Here is a 13484-nt window from a genome sequence, read left to right as displayed (position 1 = left end):
GTTCTGCAGGTTTGAAGAAACATCTAATAATGTATGCTTTCAATTTTTGAAAAATGTAAACCCTTTTTTGCGCCTGTGTTTTGTGACGTGCGGACAAAAGAATCAAAATAGCGTTTCATTATAACAGTTCCAACACCCCCCCCCCCCCTCTCAACCCCTGTCATCCAGGGAGGGAGGGGCCATAAGTCTGTCTATTACACTAGTCCCCAAAGTTTAATGATAACGTTTATTCGTTAGCTTAACAACTTTTGGGACTTTTATTGAATTTTGATTGGTTAGTTCATTAAGTCGAGTGTCAAAACTGTTCAACTAAAATCTACAGAAGAGGTAATTTTGTGAATCATAATTTGGGATGTACATAAATTATTTTGGTCTTTGTCTTATCCCTTTAGATCCCTGCCAGTTATCTACTTTCATTTTGAATATAGGTAGGATTTGGAAGATTTTGTGTTCTTATTTTGTCAACATTCAACTAAAGTAATAATATGAACAAAACAATGTTTCGTCGACAAAGTGTCAGTCATGTCTACTTTTATCCCATTTCAGATAATCGACCTAGATCATATTCAACAAACTGATTCAAAACACTTTTGACCCCTTTCATTTTAAAATTTTCTTTGAATTTTACTTTTTACTCTTATTTCCTTATTTTTATATTCTTCTTAAAGCTAAGAACAATCATGGCCATGAGTAGCGCAACAATAAATAGTTACAACTAAATGTAGTAATAGAGTAAAAGTAATATAAGTTTAAAGTAAAACAACAGGTACTGTCTAAAAAACACTGCAAATGTAATTTGCATTGGATGTATTAATATATTTAGGAAAAAAATACGTTTTCTTATTAATAAAAATTCCCAAATACATTAAAAAGTCTTTTTTTAAATTTAATAACATAAAATTATATTGAATGTAATCATCCTTGCTTCAACTTATTTGTCTAAAGTTTCTTTCTCTCTAGAAACTCACACCCACCTCTTTATCTTCTTCAATTGAAAAAAAAATGACGAAAAGCAGAATTTTTGACCTAATTGGTTTTAAGGGACAGTGACAAAAAGTTCAAAAAATGTAAATAACTTGATTTTTTATTCATTGCCTAAAAAAAAATAATTTTTTTCAATATAAACATTAAATACAGTTACAATTTTAATTTAATTTTTAAGTTTTTAGAGTTTACAAGTATATTTAGGTTATTAAGAAAAGATTTTATTTAAATGTAAGCAGTCCCTTGAAAAAATGTTGTGCAACAAGGATGACAACAATCATTACAGCGAACCTTTTAAAACAAGTAGAAGAGACAAACCAACTATTATCAATTATTACAGAAAAGCAAGGTGTTATAATAAAAGCAATTTAAAAATTAATATTCTTTATAGGTATTCCTAGTCGTGATGGGAATCACCAATTGAAGTTTTAAAATTTTTGGGAAATGTTATTGTAATAAATTCGTAACCAAAATATTAAAAATTACTACAGAAATGCTACGTTTAGTAAAATACATATACTTTTTATTTACAGAAAAACTAAATTTTTAATTAAATATCCGATTCTAACATTATAAACCGTAATAACGGAAGTATGGTCAATAAGTGAAACCTCAATTATAGAGTAGCTGCGCTGCTAAAAATATTGTGTGTAAAAAGGATGAGAAATTGCCAAGGTGGACGTGAATTCCTGAATTGAAAGGGGAGCTGTCACTTTTTCAAAACCCAAATCTGTCCTTTCATTAGTAGTCGGAATTTCTGTTTGACATAAATCAGTCAAAAAATGTCTTCTGAGCGTTTTTGCTCACCTTTTGAAAAGCGTAGCATTTCCAACATAGCCTTTGTGTGTATGTCTGTCTGAACAGATTTTAACACCAGCCTTACTCCTATTTGATGTTAAGTACGATTTAGAAAGCGTAGCAACTCTATAATTGGTACCAGAAAGTCCGTAAGTCTATATAAAACATGTCATTGTCAATTTTTTTTTTGACAATACCTTATAATATGATAATTTACTCATCTTATTTTGGAATGTTTATTCCTAGGACAACAAGGTTTAATATCATAAGCGAAACATTTCTATAATTATATTCTAAACTAAAAGCATGTCATTTTATAGTATCCGGTATTTACACAATTTTATAAATTCTAAATTTCTAAAAAGTTCTGACACTCTGCAAACAGTTATTGTTCGTTTGTCCTTCCTACTTATTTTAGTTTTATTTTACCATGTTTTGTTGTATTTAGTGGTTTTATGGAAGTTATCATCCTTGTGAAAATGAATACATGTAGATATTATGTTTTTTCATAAAATATTTATAGAAATCTTGAAAAAAAGCTTTTATTACTGGCTTACTAGATGCGAATCTATAATTATGTTCCTTTGTCATCAAAAATGACATTTACATGTTGATATTATTATTAGTATTACTATTTATAAAGTAGCTGCGCTACTAAAACTACATACGTAATGATATCACATTATAAACACAAAGACTCTAGCTACTTATAAAAGCGGGAAGTTTGTAAATATTTTACTCAATACACTAAATCATTACAATTTTCATGAGAAATACGCATTTTATAAGGCATACAAAACGCTCTAATTTTCATTGTATTTAACGTAATTTTGTAATTTTTTTTGCTGGTTATTTCATTTTACATATACTTTTATCATTTTATCAAAAAAAATTTATCTTTTTTCATCATTTTTTGGAGAGATTAATGCTTAAACTAAGGGTATCTTTAAACGCAAAATTGACGCACTTAGAATTAATAATGCGTATTGAGTACAAAGGGGGGATAATTTCAAGACATGCATGTTCCAAAGATATCTTTTTTTCCATAAAATTTTAATGTTTAGTCCACCGGAGATTACCCTGAAAATCATATATCAATTTAGGAAGATAATTTTTGTAGAATAGTTACTGAATTTACAACTTTATGTACTGTGAAAGTATAGTTAAGATCAAAGGCGTGCAAAAGGTTGGTATAGGGGTTGTTTACACCACCCTTGTAAAATTAAGGGGGATGGATACACCTCCCTAGGTGTCCACCCATGTCCACCCTCTTGACAAGAGCCTACACCCTCAGATACATCCCTCGATAAATTCCAAGGGGGTGTAAAGGAAATAAATTTACACCCCTTAAAATAAAGTGGGGATGGGGGTGTTTAAGGAGGGTGTATTTAAGCAAGTCACTGATTCAGATAATTCTATGCTATCTATTTTTAGGTAAATTAATTACCAGACTTTACTAAAAAAATCTTGCAATATTCTGTACAACTGTACTGTACAACTTTTAATTAGTAAATTGAGACATGAGGAAACTCTCATACATATGTAGGGGGGGGGGGGAGTTAATGCAACCATCCCATAATCAATTAATCCAAATTTTGTTATGAAAATTGGCATGTGTAATCCTTAGTAGGTCTGTTTTTCAAAGTTTAACAAAAAGTTAAGCTTAGGGGGGGGGGTTAAGGCAACCATCACGTAATCAATGCACAAATGGCACCTAGAATTCGAGTTTCATTACAAAACTTGGCATGAGTAATCCTTGGTAGATCTTTTTTCCCAAAATGGAACAAAAAGTTGGAAAACTAATGGCTAATGGCTGTTTAGCCATTTTTGGGCTATTTTCAGGGCAAATCCAGGAATAATTACGTAGGAATCATCCATTAGGGATAGGTTTTAATGGGTGTTGAGCTGAAAAATACTAACAAAAATAGTGGCATCTGGGTAATGGCTTATAAGGATATAAAAAATTGAACATTTCCATGGAATTAAACTTTTCTTAATTAACATTATAACTTTATGTCATGGACATATTACTAAAAACACTTTTTTAATTTCTAGATTTCGCTGTCATAACAGCTGAAAACTGCCAAAAAACATTAGATTTCATGAAAAAAATCAGCGACTTTACTATAAAAACAAAAAAGTTAGAAGGGGTATTTTGAATTTTCATGATTTTCAAATTTTGTTGAGCTATACCGGAAAACGGAAGTAAGCTAAACTGCCTGCTCCAGGGGGAAATGAAAGCCAGGGTAGTAGAGGGGGGATTCCTACTGAGAATGATGCAATTATGAAGCCGGAAACCGGTTTTGTTTCCATTTTTTGGAACCGGGTTTTAATGCCAGGTTCGGCACTAATGGGTTAAGCAAAAAAATGACCCATGCTAAATATTTTTTTCTGTGATGCAATAATTGTGACCTCACGAGCACTTCAAAGTTTTTGAAATCTGCAAAAAGAATGTTGTTTTAGTTCTTTTGTGTGATCTAAATTTTAAAGATTTTTACAAAATTTCAATTCTAGTATGTAAATATAAACCTGAAATTTACCAAAAAAAATGGAGCAGTCTCAATTATAACATATGAAGGTGTAGCAAGAAATCTGCAAAGTCAAATTCCATTTTTGCAGTTTTTCTTACCTAACTTTAAAAAAAATTTTAATTTTGTTTTTCTTTTAGATGCAGTAACTACTGGACCAGGCAGTTACAAAATTTTAGCTCAATATATATCAATTTTGCTCACCTTCCAGCACCAAACCCCCCTTTATTGATAAGAAGACCATTAATTTTATTTGGGGTTTCCCTCAAAGTTTTTACACAGATAGTGTTCATATTTATAGTAAATTATGGCCTCAAATATTGCATTATTTATGTATGCAATTTTAAATTTTAGATAGGTTTTTAACAGTCTGTGTAACAGCCCCAGCTGCCAAATGGATGGACCCCCACTATTTATAGTAGTATTTTTGAGCTCAGTACCAATAAAAACCTACCCCTAGACATGTCACAAGCCCTGTATACTCTTCATACTCTTAGCCGCTCCCAGCCATTTTCAGCCAGTTCTAGCAGCTGGTACAAGAAATTTTAAAAATGGATATTTAAAGCAAAAATATGTTTCAAAAAGTTGATTCCTATGCAATTAATGATAGTTTCGCCCTGATTATAGCCCAAAAACGGCTAAATGACTGAGCCGCCAGCTGTTAGCCGTCACTTTTCCAACTTTTTGTTCCATTTTGGGAAAATAGATGTACCAAGGATTACTCATGCCAAGTTTTGTAACGAAATTCGAATTCTAAGTGCAATTTGTGCATTGATTACGAGATGGTTGCATTAAGCCCCCCCCCCCCCCTTAAACTTGAGTTAATTCCTTTAATGGTCTTGATAGATATATGTTTATAACTTTTAATATATTTTACAATAGTTTTTAAAGTTAATGTTGGGAGGGAGATATATCCCAATCCTCTTTTTATAAAAAAAATTTTAAAATGTAGTAAATTTCTTACCTAAAGTAGTTTTGGTAAAATCTTAATAAAATCACCCTTGATTTTAGTTAAAGGGGCTGTTAAAAGTCATAAGTGGGGTGTCAAAAAATTTAGTTGTTAATAAATTAATGGAATATAACCTGATATTATAAATTTGAAACATATTTTTGATGTACAAAGAGATTAAAAGAACATGTATTACACTTTTCTTCATAGAAGAAATTGAATCATTTTTTATTTGTTTTTTTTTCAACATAAGGTTATTTGTGTATCTCTTGGTACAAGATACCACCATATTATTATTAGTTAAATCTAATTTTTTATAAATTAAGTGAATAAGTCTGTTAGACCAAGGAGGGTAGAAACTCAGCAGATAGACAGACAGACGGGCAAGAAGAATTATCATAGTTTTACTAAAATAGACAATTAATTAGATAAAATCCAATAGAGAACCTGTGAATGATCAGACAGACAGAGGGACAGACAGACAGACAGAGGAACAGGTAAATAGTAACAGACAGTCTTTGAGGCATTAACAAATTACAATTAGGCTATGCTAGATGATTCATTGAAATCCAAAAGAGAGGCAGTTAGACAGATAGACAGATAGACAGACATGTGGTGGGACAGACAGACAAAAGGACAGACAGACAGAGGGACAGACAGACAAATGGGTATTGCCTAAAACAGTTTGGCTGCTATATGAATCATTAAAACCCACTGTAGAAAAGAAATTTACATTAGTTTCTTATTTCAATACTCAACGCCCCCCCCCCCCTCTCCAACTCAAAGGGGTATATTATTTCTTAAAATCAATAAGTGACTTTTCAGCTTAATAAAATTGAATGTACTTTTTATTTCATCAATTTATCTTATATAGAATGAAAGTTATAATCATTTTATTGTCTACAAGAAATATGCTTTGAGTAAAAATCAACATAATTGTCAGTAAAAACGTCATATTTATGCATATTTACACAGTAAATAAATTTTAAAATTGTATTTTATTGTAATGAATTACTTAAGGGGGTTGTATGAATTATCAAAAACCTAAAAAAAACCTAATTTAGTTAAATTAGTCCAAGTAATGATTGATTTAGTACAGTACGTATGAATAAGTTGTCAATTTCCTATCAGAGTCCTTGTGTAAAGTAAGCTTAAAGATTAACTATAAAATAATAGATTTAAGCTTTAGAGTAATACACAATAGGTTTAAGTAAAAAATATGGAAGAGAATGTCCATAAAAGCATGACTCTAAAATACAGTCCAGCCCCACCAACACTTCTGTGATAGAACAAAAAACAACCTCCATCCCCCTCCCCCCCCCCAAAAAAAAAAAATTAAACTGTGTTAGTATAGACAAATTCAAAATCTTGACCACTCTAATGTAATTCATTTTCTAGAAATTTTCCTTCTTACATGAAATGTTAGCAATGTGAACTGTTATGGGGGAGAAAATACTTTCCCCCTCACACCCTTATAATAGGGGAGGCTTTACCCCCTTCAACTATTGACAGGGGAAATTTACAGGGATGGAGAGGACAACTAGGGATAACTCAATCTACAACACTTTCTTCTCATCAATATTTAAAAGCTTCCACATTCATAATTTTACAAATTATATAAAATGGGGAAACACTAATTGATCTTCCATTGTCTTATCCCTGGTAAAATTCTTACACTCGTTTATAAGAAAGGATTTGTATGAATATCAACTATTTAATCAGACAAACTACAATTCTGCCACTGGCGTTTTTAGCCAAAAAACAAAGATTATAGTTATATGTGGGGAAAAGTTTGTACATTGCTAGTTTGTACCAGCCAATCAAGATTTAATAAAAGTCTCTAAAGATCCCATTGCTTTAACCTGGACCGAAAATAGAAAAAAGATGTAAAAAAAAAATTAAGAAAAGGCTTAGGAAAATCAAATGGGATAATTTTTTATGTTAAAAGACATGACAATTAAAATCGGCAGCCGCTGACGTATGCAACTTCCTTTTTTACCAATCTATAGCGCCAGGACTAATATTAAGTTTCCATAATAGTCACAAAGAAACAAAAACGCAATCCTCTATTATTAAATATATCTCTAGACACTGTAGCCGGTGCTGCAAGAAATTTAACAATCCACAGCCATTTTTAAAATTAAGTTCTGACAATTTTTTTGACGAATAATTTTTTGTTGTTTTGTAGTTTAACTTTCAATATTATAGTGCAAATACATTTATTCTCTAATCTCCTCTCACATCAAAAACTATAACAATTTCACAAAACAAACATTTCACCAAGTTAGGGGGATGCTCCTTCACCGCCCTTCCCCTTTCTCTCAGACAAGAAAGCATTTTAAAATTTCTAGGGTTAGGGGGGAGGGGTGGAGAATTTTCTAACCTACCCATAAATATCATTTCTCTAAAATAAACTTTTTCAAACAACAAAATTATTAGATAAAGTTTTACAGAATGTTTTTTTTTATATTCATAGATATATTTACATGAGTTAAATGTCATATTCAATGATTTATTGACAATATTGACTAAAAATACTTGTTTAATTATAAAATACCCTATTGGTCTCTTTGGCACTATGATTTTTATCTTTATATTGAATGTTTTATTGAATGTTGAAATGAATGAGATTTGGATTTATTTTGATTATCCCTGACACCTTTGAAACTTGTCATCCTTGTGAAGAGAAAAAAATGTTCTCCCATGAGACTTGGTTGGGGTGTGCATTCAATTCCGCATATTATTAATTCCGAATTGTGTTTTATATTATCAAACTGAAACAATAGTAAATAACGTTGCTTTCCCTAAAATACCATATGGAACACTGACCCTCTCCCCTTATAAAAAAATATGGAAAATAAGGGGGGGGGGGTGGGTACGGTCCATTTTATTCTTTGTTTAACACTTAGCCGATCCTATCCTGCGGTACCTAATGTAATAAATAAACAAACAAACTATTCCTCTCTTCCTCTATTCAATTTATTAAAAAACAAGAGAGGGAGTTCTGTGCTCGAATAGGCACTTTGAGGGGAAACGTCATATCTTATAGGGGTTGATAAAGGAAAAGGCTGAAATGATGCATTTCTTATGATTTGATATGAGATACATTTGCGGCAGTGAATACACACCAAGACTTGGTTGGGCAGGTGTAGGGGGTAAGGGGACTCCAGTCCAGAGGGAAGGGATATATATCTGGGGGGGAATATGTGCCAGCCAATATTATTACTCAACCATCTCATGTCTACAGTTTTCAAAAACTTTTTAAAAGTATTTCTTAACTTTTATTTTAGATATATACTTTAGGTAAATTCTGTAATTTATATTTTTTATAAAGAAATTTTTTAGATCAAAATTGAGAAATATCTTTTCGTTGATTGACGGATTTCAAAAATAGGAACAAGAATTGATGAAATATATTTAGCATTATGAAATATAATTGAGATTCATCATTCGGAATTATTTTTAATTGTAAGATTTCGTGATTGTTAATTCTAATAAGATAATCTGATATTTACAAATTATTGACTTAAAGTCAGAACAAGGAAAATTATGACCATAACTTACGCAGCTAAAACAAAACTTATGTAACTATTTGAAGAAAATATACAAGGAAAATCATATCCAAAAGTATTTCAGAAATTTCAATTTGATAAAAAAGACAAGAAACGTAAAACAGAAAAAGAAAATACAATTGTTTTCAATCTCTTTCTCTTTAGAATCTAAAGTTTTCTAAGTAACTGTTATTGACAAGCAAGTTTTTTAAGGATTTCTAATAGACACACCCATGTTGAGACCCCCGCTATAGAATAGCTACGCTATTAGAATAATGCTAAAGTATTGCGAATAGCAATGAATTAGCTATTTACCCATGGACAAATTTATTGGGTCGGAGTTGGGAATTTTTATACACATTTTTTACATCAATTTCTAAGAGACGCACATGACATACATAAGAGAATGGGAGGGGGGAGGATTTCGATACTCCCCTCCCCCCTTTCACATTATCTTTTTTATCAGCAAAGTTTTTTTTTCTAAAAGGAATGTACGTTTGTTTTTATAGCTGTTTTCCTCCAAATTGTACATATAAAATAAGGTTTACAATTTTGCAATAGGATTTTAACATGTCGTTAACATGGACATCGGTCAATTCGTTCATCCAGTAGGAGGGGTTGGAGTAAAAAGGTTGGATTAAAGGGATCGATAATTTAGCCAGCTACAAGTTTCACTTTATTAGAGTGAATGAAAATTTGGTAAAAAGTCCAAGTGACAATAAATCCATTACTGTTATGTTATCAAAATATTTATTTGCCTATGTAATATTTATTTGACAGTAGTATTGGCCATTTCGTTGACCCTATGCTATTTATGGTTATGGTTATTTAATTGATACATCAAAATCGTTCAAATCTTAGTCTAAAATGTCCGTTTGTCCTATTAATCTTATAGAAAGCTGCGCTTATATGGATAATGTCCAGATCGCTTCTAATGATTTCTTTCTTAAAATTGAACAGAATGTTTGGGGCAAGAATTTAATATAAAAACTAAATGAGAAGGCTGATCTCAATTCTCATAGCCTCATACGTTGTGCTTTTTGACTATGAAAGTTTGGCGTTATCCTCTTAGAAATTTTTTTTCCAATTTTTTTCAATTTTGTACCCCCCCCCCCCCCCCCCCCGACTACCGACGAACAACTATTTTAGGTTAGGTTAGGTTTTAGGCTAGGGAGCCGAGCGCTGCGGCTAGGCAGGCAAGGGGGCCGAGCGCTGCGGCTAGGCAGGCAAGACTCCGAGCGCTGCGGCTAGGCAGGCTAGGGAGCCGAGCGCTGCGGCCAGAGTTCATAGTTCGCTGTCGGGGGGGGGGGGGGGATACTCAAATTTTCAATATTGAAAAAAAAATTTCTAAAAGGATAATACCGAAAGTTTAAGGCAGCGGCTACATTAAAAAGACACAGTACAAGTTTGAGAGAAGAAAAAGAGTTTATCAAATTTATCAGATAATGTTATTATTAAGAGTTCTATCTTAAATTATAATTTCAATCAAATTTACTTCCCAAGAAACGACCTGGGTATGATTGAATTTTTTTGGAAAATTATCAAAAAGTATCTTTTCAATAGTAAGATATATTGGAACAAGGGACATATTATACTTAATTTTTGTTTAAAAACCTATGTTCCTACTTGAAAAATACACAATACCGTGCTTTTCGGACGTTTAGTCGTCAACTATAACCTTATCTGTACAAAAGCACATCGTGCCACTTTATAGAACAATTTCAGTAATTCTTTGATATTTATAAAAAGGAAGAAATTTAAATGGGAGGCAGATATCAGCCAGATATATTTATATGTGTTGATAGATAAGCTTCACAATAACCCTACAAGTACAAATTGGAGGATTATATCCCCCCCCTTGATAATTTAACAAAAAAAAACAAGAAAATAAAACGAGATTTGTTGACAAAGTGTTAGCATTTAGGTTGTATAAGTTTTATATTTATTGTAGCATTTAAATATGCATAAAAAGACGTTTTTAGTTTTTATTTTAGACTTTTGGGAGGGTTGAACAGGGGACCAAGGTTCATTTTCCTTAAACTTTCCCCCCTTATTAAAATTCATTACATTGGAAGGTGGGTGGAACGTGGTCCACTATTGCATGATGGGATTTCCCATAAGTTTCTTTGGGTGTATTTAAACAATATAATAGAATACAATAAATTTGAATACAATACAATTTCTAATCAGGATCAATTAAAACTAACAAGAATTTTTTATTAAAATTTTTTTGCAAAATATTTTTTGCAAACATTTTATTGCAAAAATTAGAAATATATTGACATAATGCTTTTGCAAGTATGTTTTTTAAGTTAAAGGATAAGTAAACAATGAAATGAAAAAATTAAGATTGAGTATAAGTTTTAAAAACGTAGCTGTAAAAAAATAGTCAAGACAAAACAATTTTATCAATTCTTTGGGATTTATCAAAAAAAAATTATGAAAAACCCATGAAAAGCTTTTTAAAATAATTTAGTGATCCATTCATTACTGATGTGTGTGTGAGTTCGCAAATTCAATAAATTCTCCGCCGATTTGAAAAGACAAAACATTAAAAAAGTATATCACACATAGGTTATCTGTATTATATAAAATAGTTTTTTCTTCAAATTTTCTACAATATTTTAATGCTTGTATCTTTAAAAATAGTATTCTACTATCCTTCAAGGTTGGTTTGTCAAAAACAACGATTTTTTTTATAGCGGGGTTGACCTACCCTTCCTTTAAAACACTTATACCTGCTTTAGAATATAAATTGATAGTATTTTGTTGTTTTGAATTAAGAAAAACCTTTGATATTCATTATAGAAATTGAAACATTAGCAATTACGTCCATAACGAGCGCAGCATAATCCCCTAATATAATAAATAATTACATCTAACAATTATAACAAGAACAATTATATCCATAAAAAGCACAGCAATAACAACACATGACTTAACATTGGCAATGATTATAACTAACATCCATAACAAGAACAAGAACCATTAGTAACTAACATTCTTTGTAACTTAGGAAAGGTTAAGTCTTGTAAAGAAAAATAAAGATAAAAGCGGTCGTTTTTGTTAATAAATTACTTGAAAATTGATCCATATATCTTTAAGTATATTTTTCTATTTTTAAATACCGAAAGAAAAAAAAGATTTAGTCATACTATATAATCAACTTTAAAGGATGTAAGTTTATACATGCTCCCAATATAGAGAAGTTGCGTTACCAATAATAATAAAACATTGTTGTGATGATGGTAAGACGCAGTGACAAACTGAAGGATATAACATAATCTTAGAGTAGTTGCGCTACTTACAATGAGTTGTAACTGTTTACGTATAATGTGTCAACATCAAGATATGTTTATCCCATAATGTATGTCTAAATATGACTCAATCTGTCATAATTTATTTCTTATGACGTCGTGTTTACATTGGGTCGTGTGTCGTGTATTACTCTGGTCACGTGCACACACTGCTAATTAGGACAGGGGTGGATAACAGTCTAATATTATGTATAAAAAATATTCGATAATTGTGCACAAAAATCAAATTTGTAAATGTAAAAAGTTAAAGATTTTATGAAAATATTTTGTTTTACTAAATGACCCCAGGCCTTTATGATTTAATTCAGGAGGTATATGATCCTAATATTTTCCTAAAGATCACGCCCCCTTCTTAAATTTTTCTTAAAAGGGGGTGTGCATTTATTTAAGCAGATCTTATGAAAATAAAAACGGCCTAAATAAATGTTCAATATAGTTTTACACTATCTGACATTAAGAGGCAAAATAGAATTTACCCCCCCAAAAAATCTTGACTAAAAATAAATTAGTGATATGTTCTATGAAAGATTAAAAAAGATATTTGAAATATTTATATTTACATATAATTTTCAGTGAAATATCAAATTTTGGGCGTTTTTTAACCAATGGAATTTAAAAAGCAGTTTTTTGGTTCATTTGACCGCACACCCCATTTTCCCCAATTTTTGTTGTATTGAAAACTCTTAAGCAGAAATTCCCCCCCCCCCTCCCCCTCCCCCTAAACAAAATGTTGATAAATCCATCCTTCCTTGTGGAACAGTTTTTATAAATATTCCAGGTTTACGCTATTTGGAATCTTACAAATTGTCTTAATTTTCAGGAAGGGAGGGGACATTGGGCTGCTTATTAGAATAGCTTTAAAATGTCGTTATTAACAATTTTGGGGACTCTCATTAAATTTTATTTGGTTGGTTCATGAATTAGAGTCTTCTGACTTTTTAACCACTATTTGTAATCTACTGAAGGAATAATTTTATGTATCATCGGGGATGTATATCAATTTATCGGCCATTGTCTTATCCCTGCAGATCGCTGGTTATTTCAGGAATCTAAATTCTTATAAATATCATTAATTTGAGGAAGAAAAAAAACATAATGTTCGAAATCTATTGATAAATAATTATTTTTTTAACCACATATGGACGGTCGAAAATATGTTCTAAAGCTTTCCTTAGAAACAAAATCAAATTATAAGTCTTTAATGTCATAGAGACAGACAGACAGACCTATGTTTAAAAACTGATGATTTGGCTCCCATAAACCATTTCCTGTATGTTGCTAAGTTTTCCATATATTACCACCCCCCCCCCCCCCCTCCTCTCGGAAACTTGTATCAATTCTCCTTCATAACCCTGCT

Source organism: Acartia tonsa, chromosome 1 (assembly GCF_053477335.1).
Source record: "Acartia tonsa isolate MP-2025a chromosome 1, ASM5347733v1, whole genome shotgun sequence".
Taxonomy (NCBI): domain Eukaryota; kingdom Metazoa; phylum Arthropoda; class Copepoda; order Calanoida; family Acartiidae; genus Acartia; species Acartia tonsa.
This window is presented reverse-complemented; position numbering follows the sequence as displayed.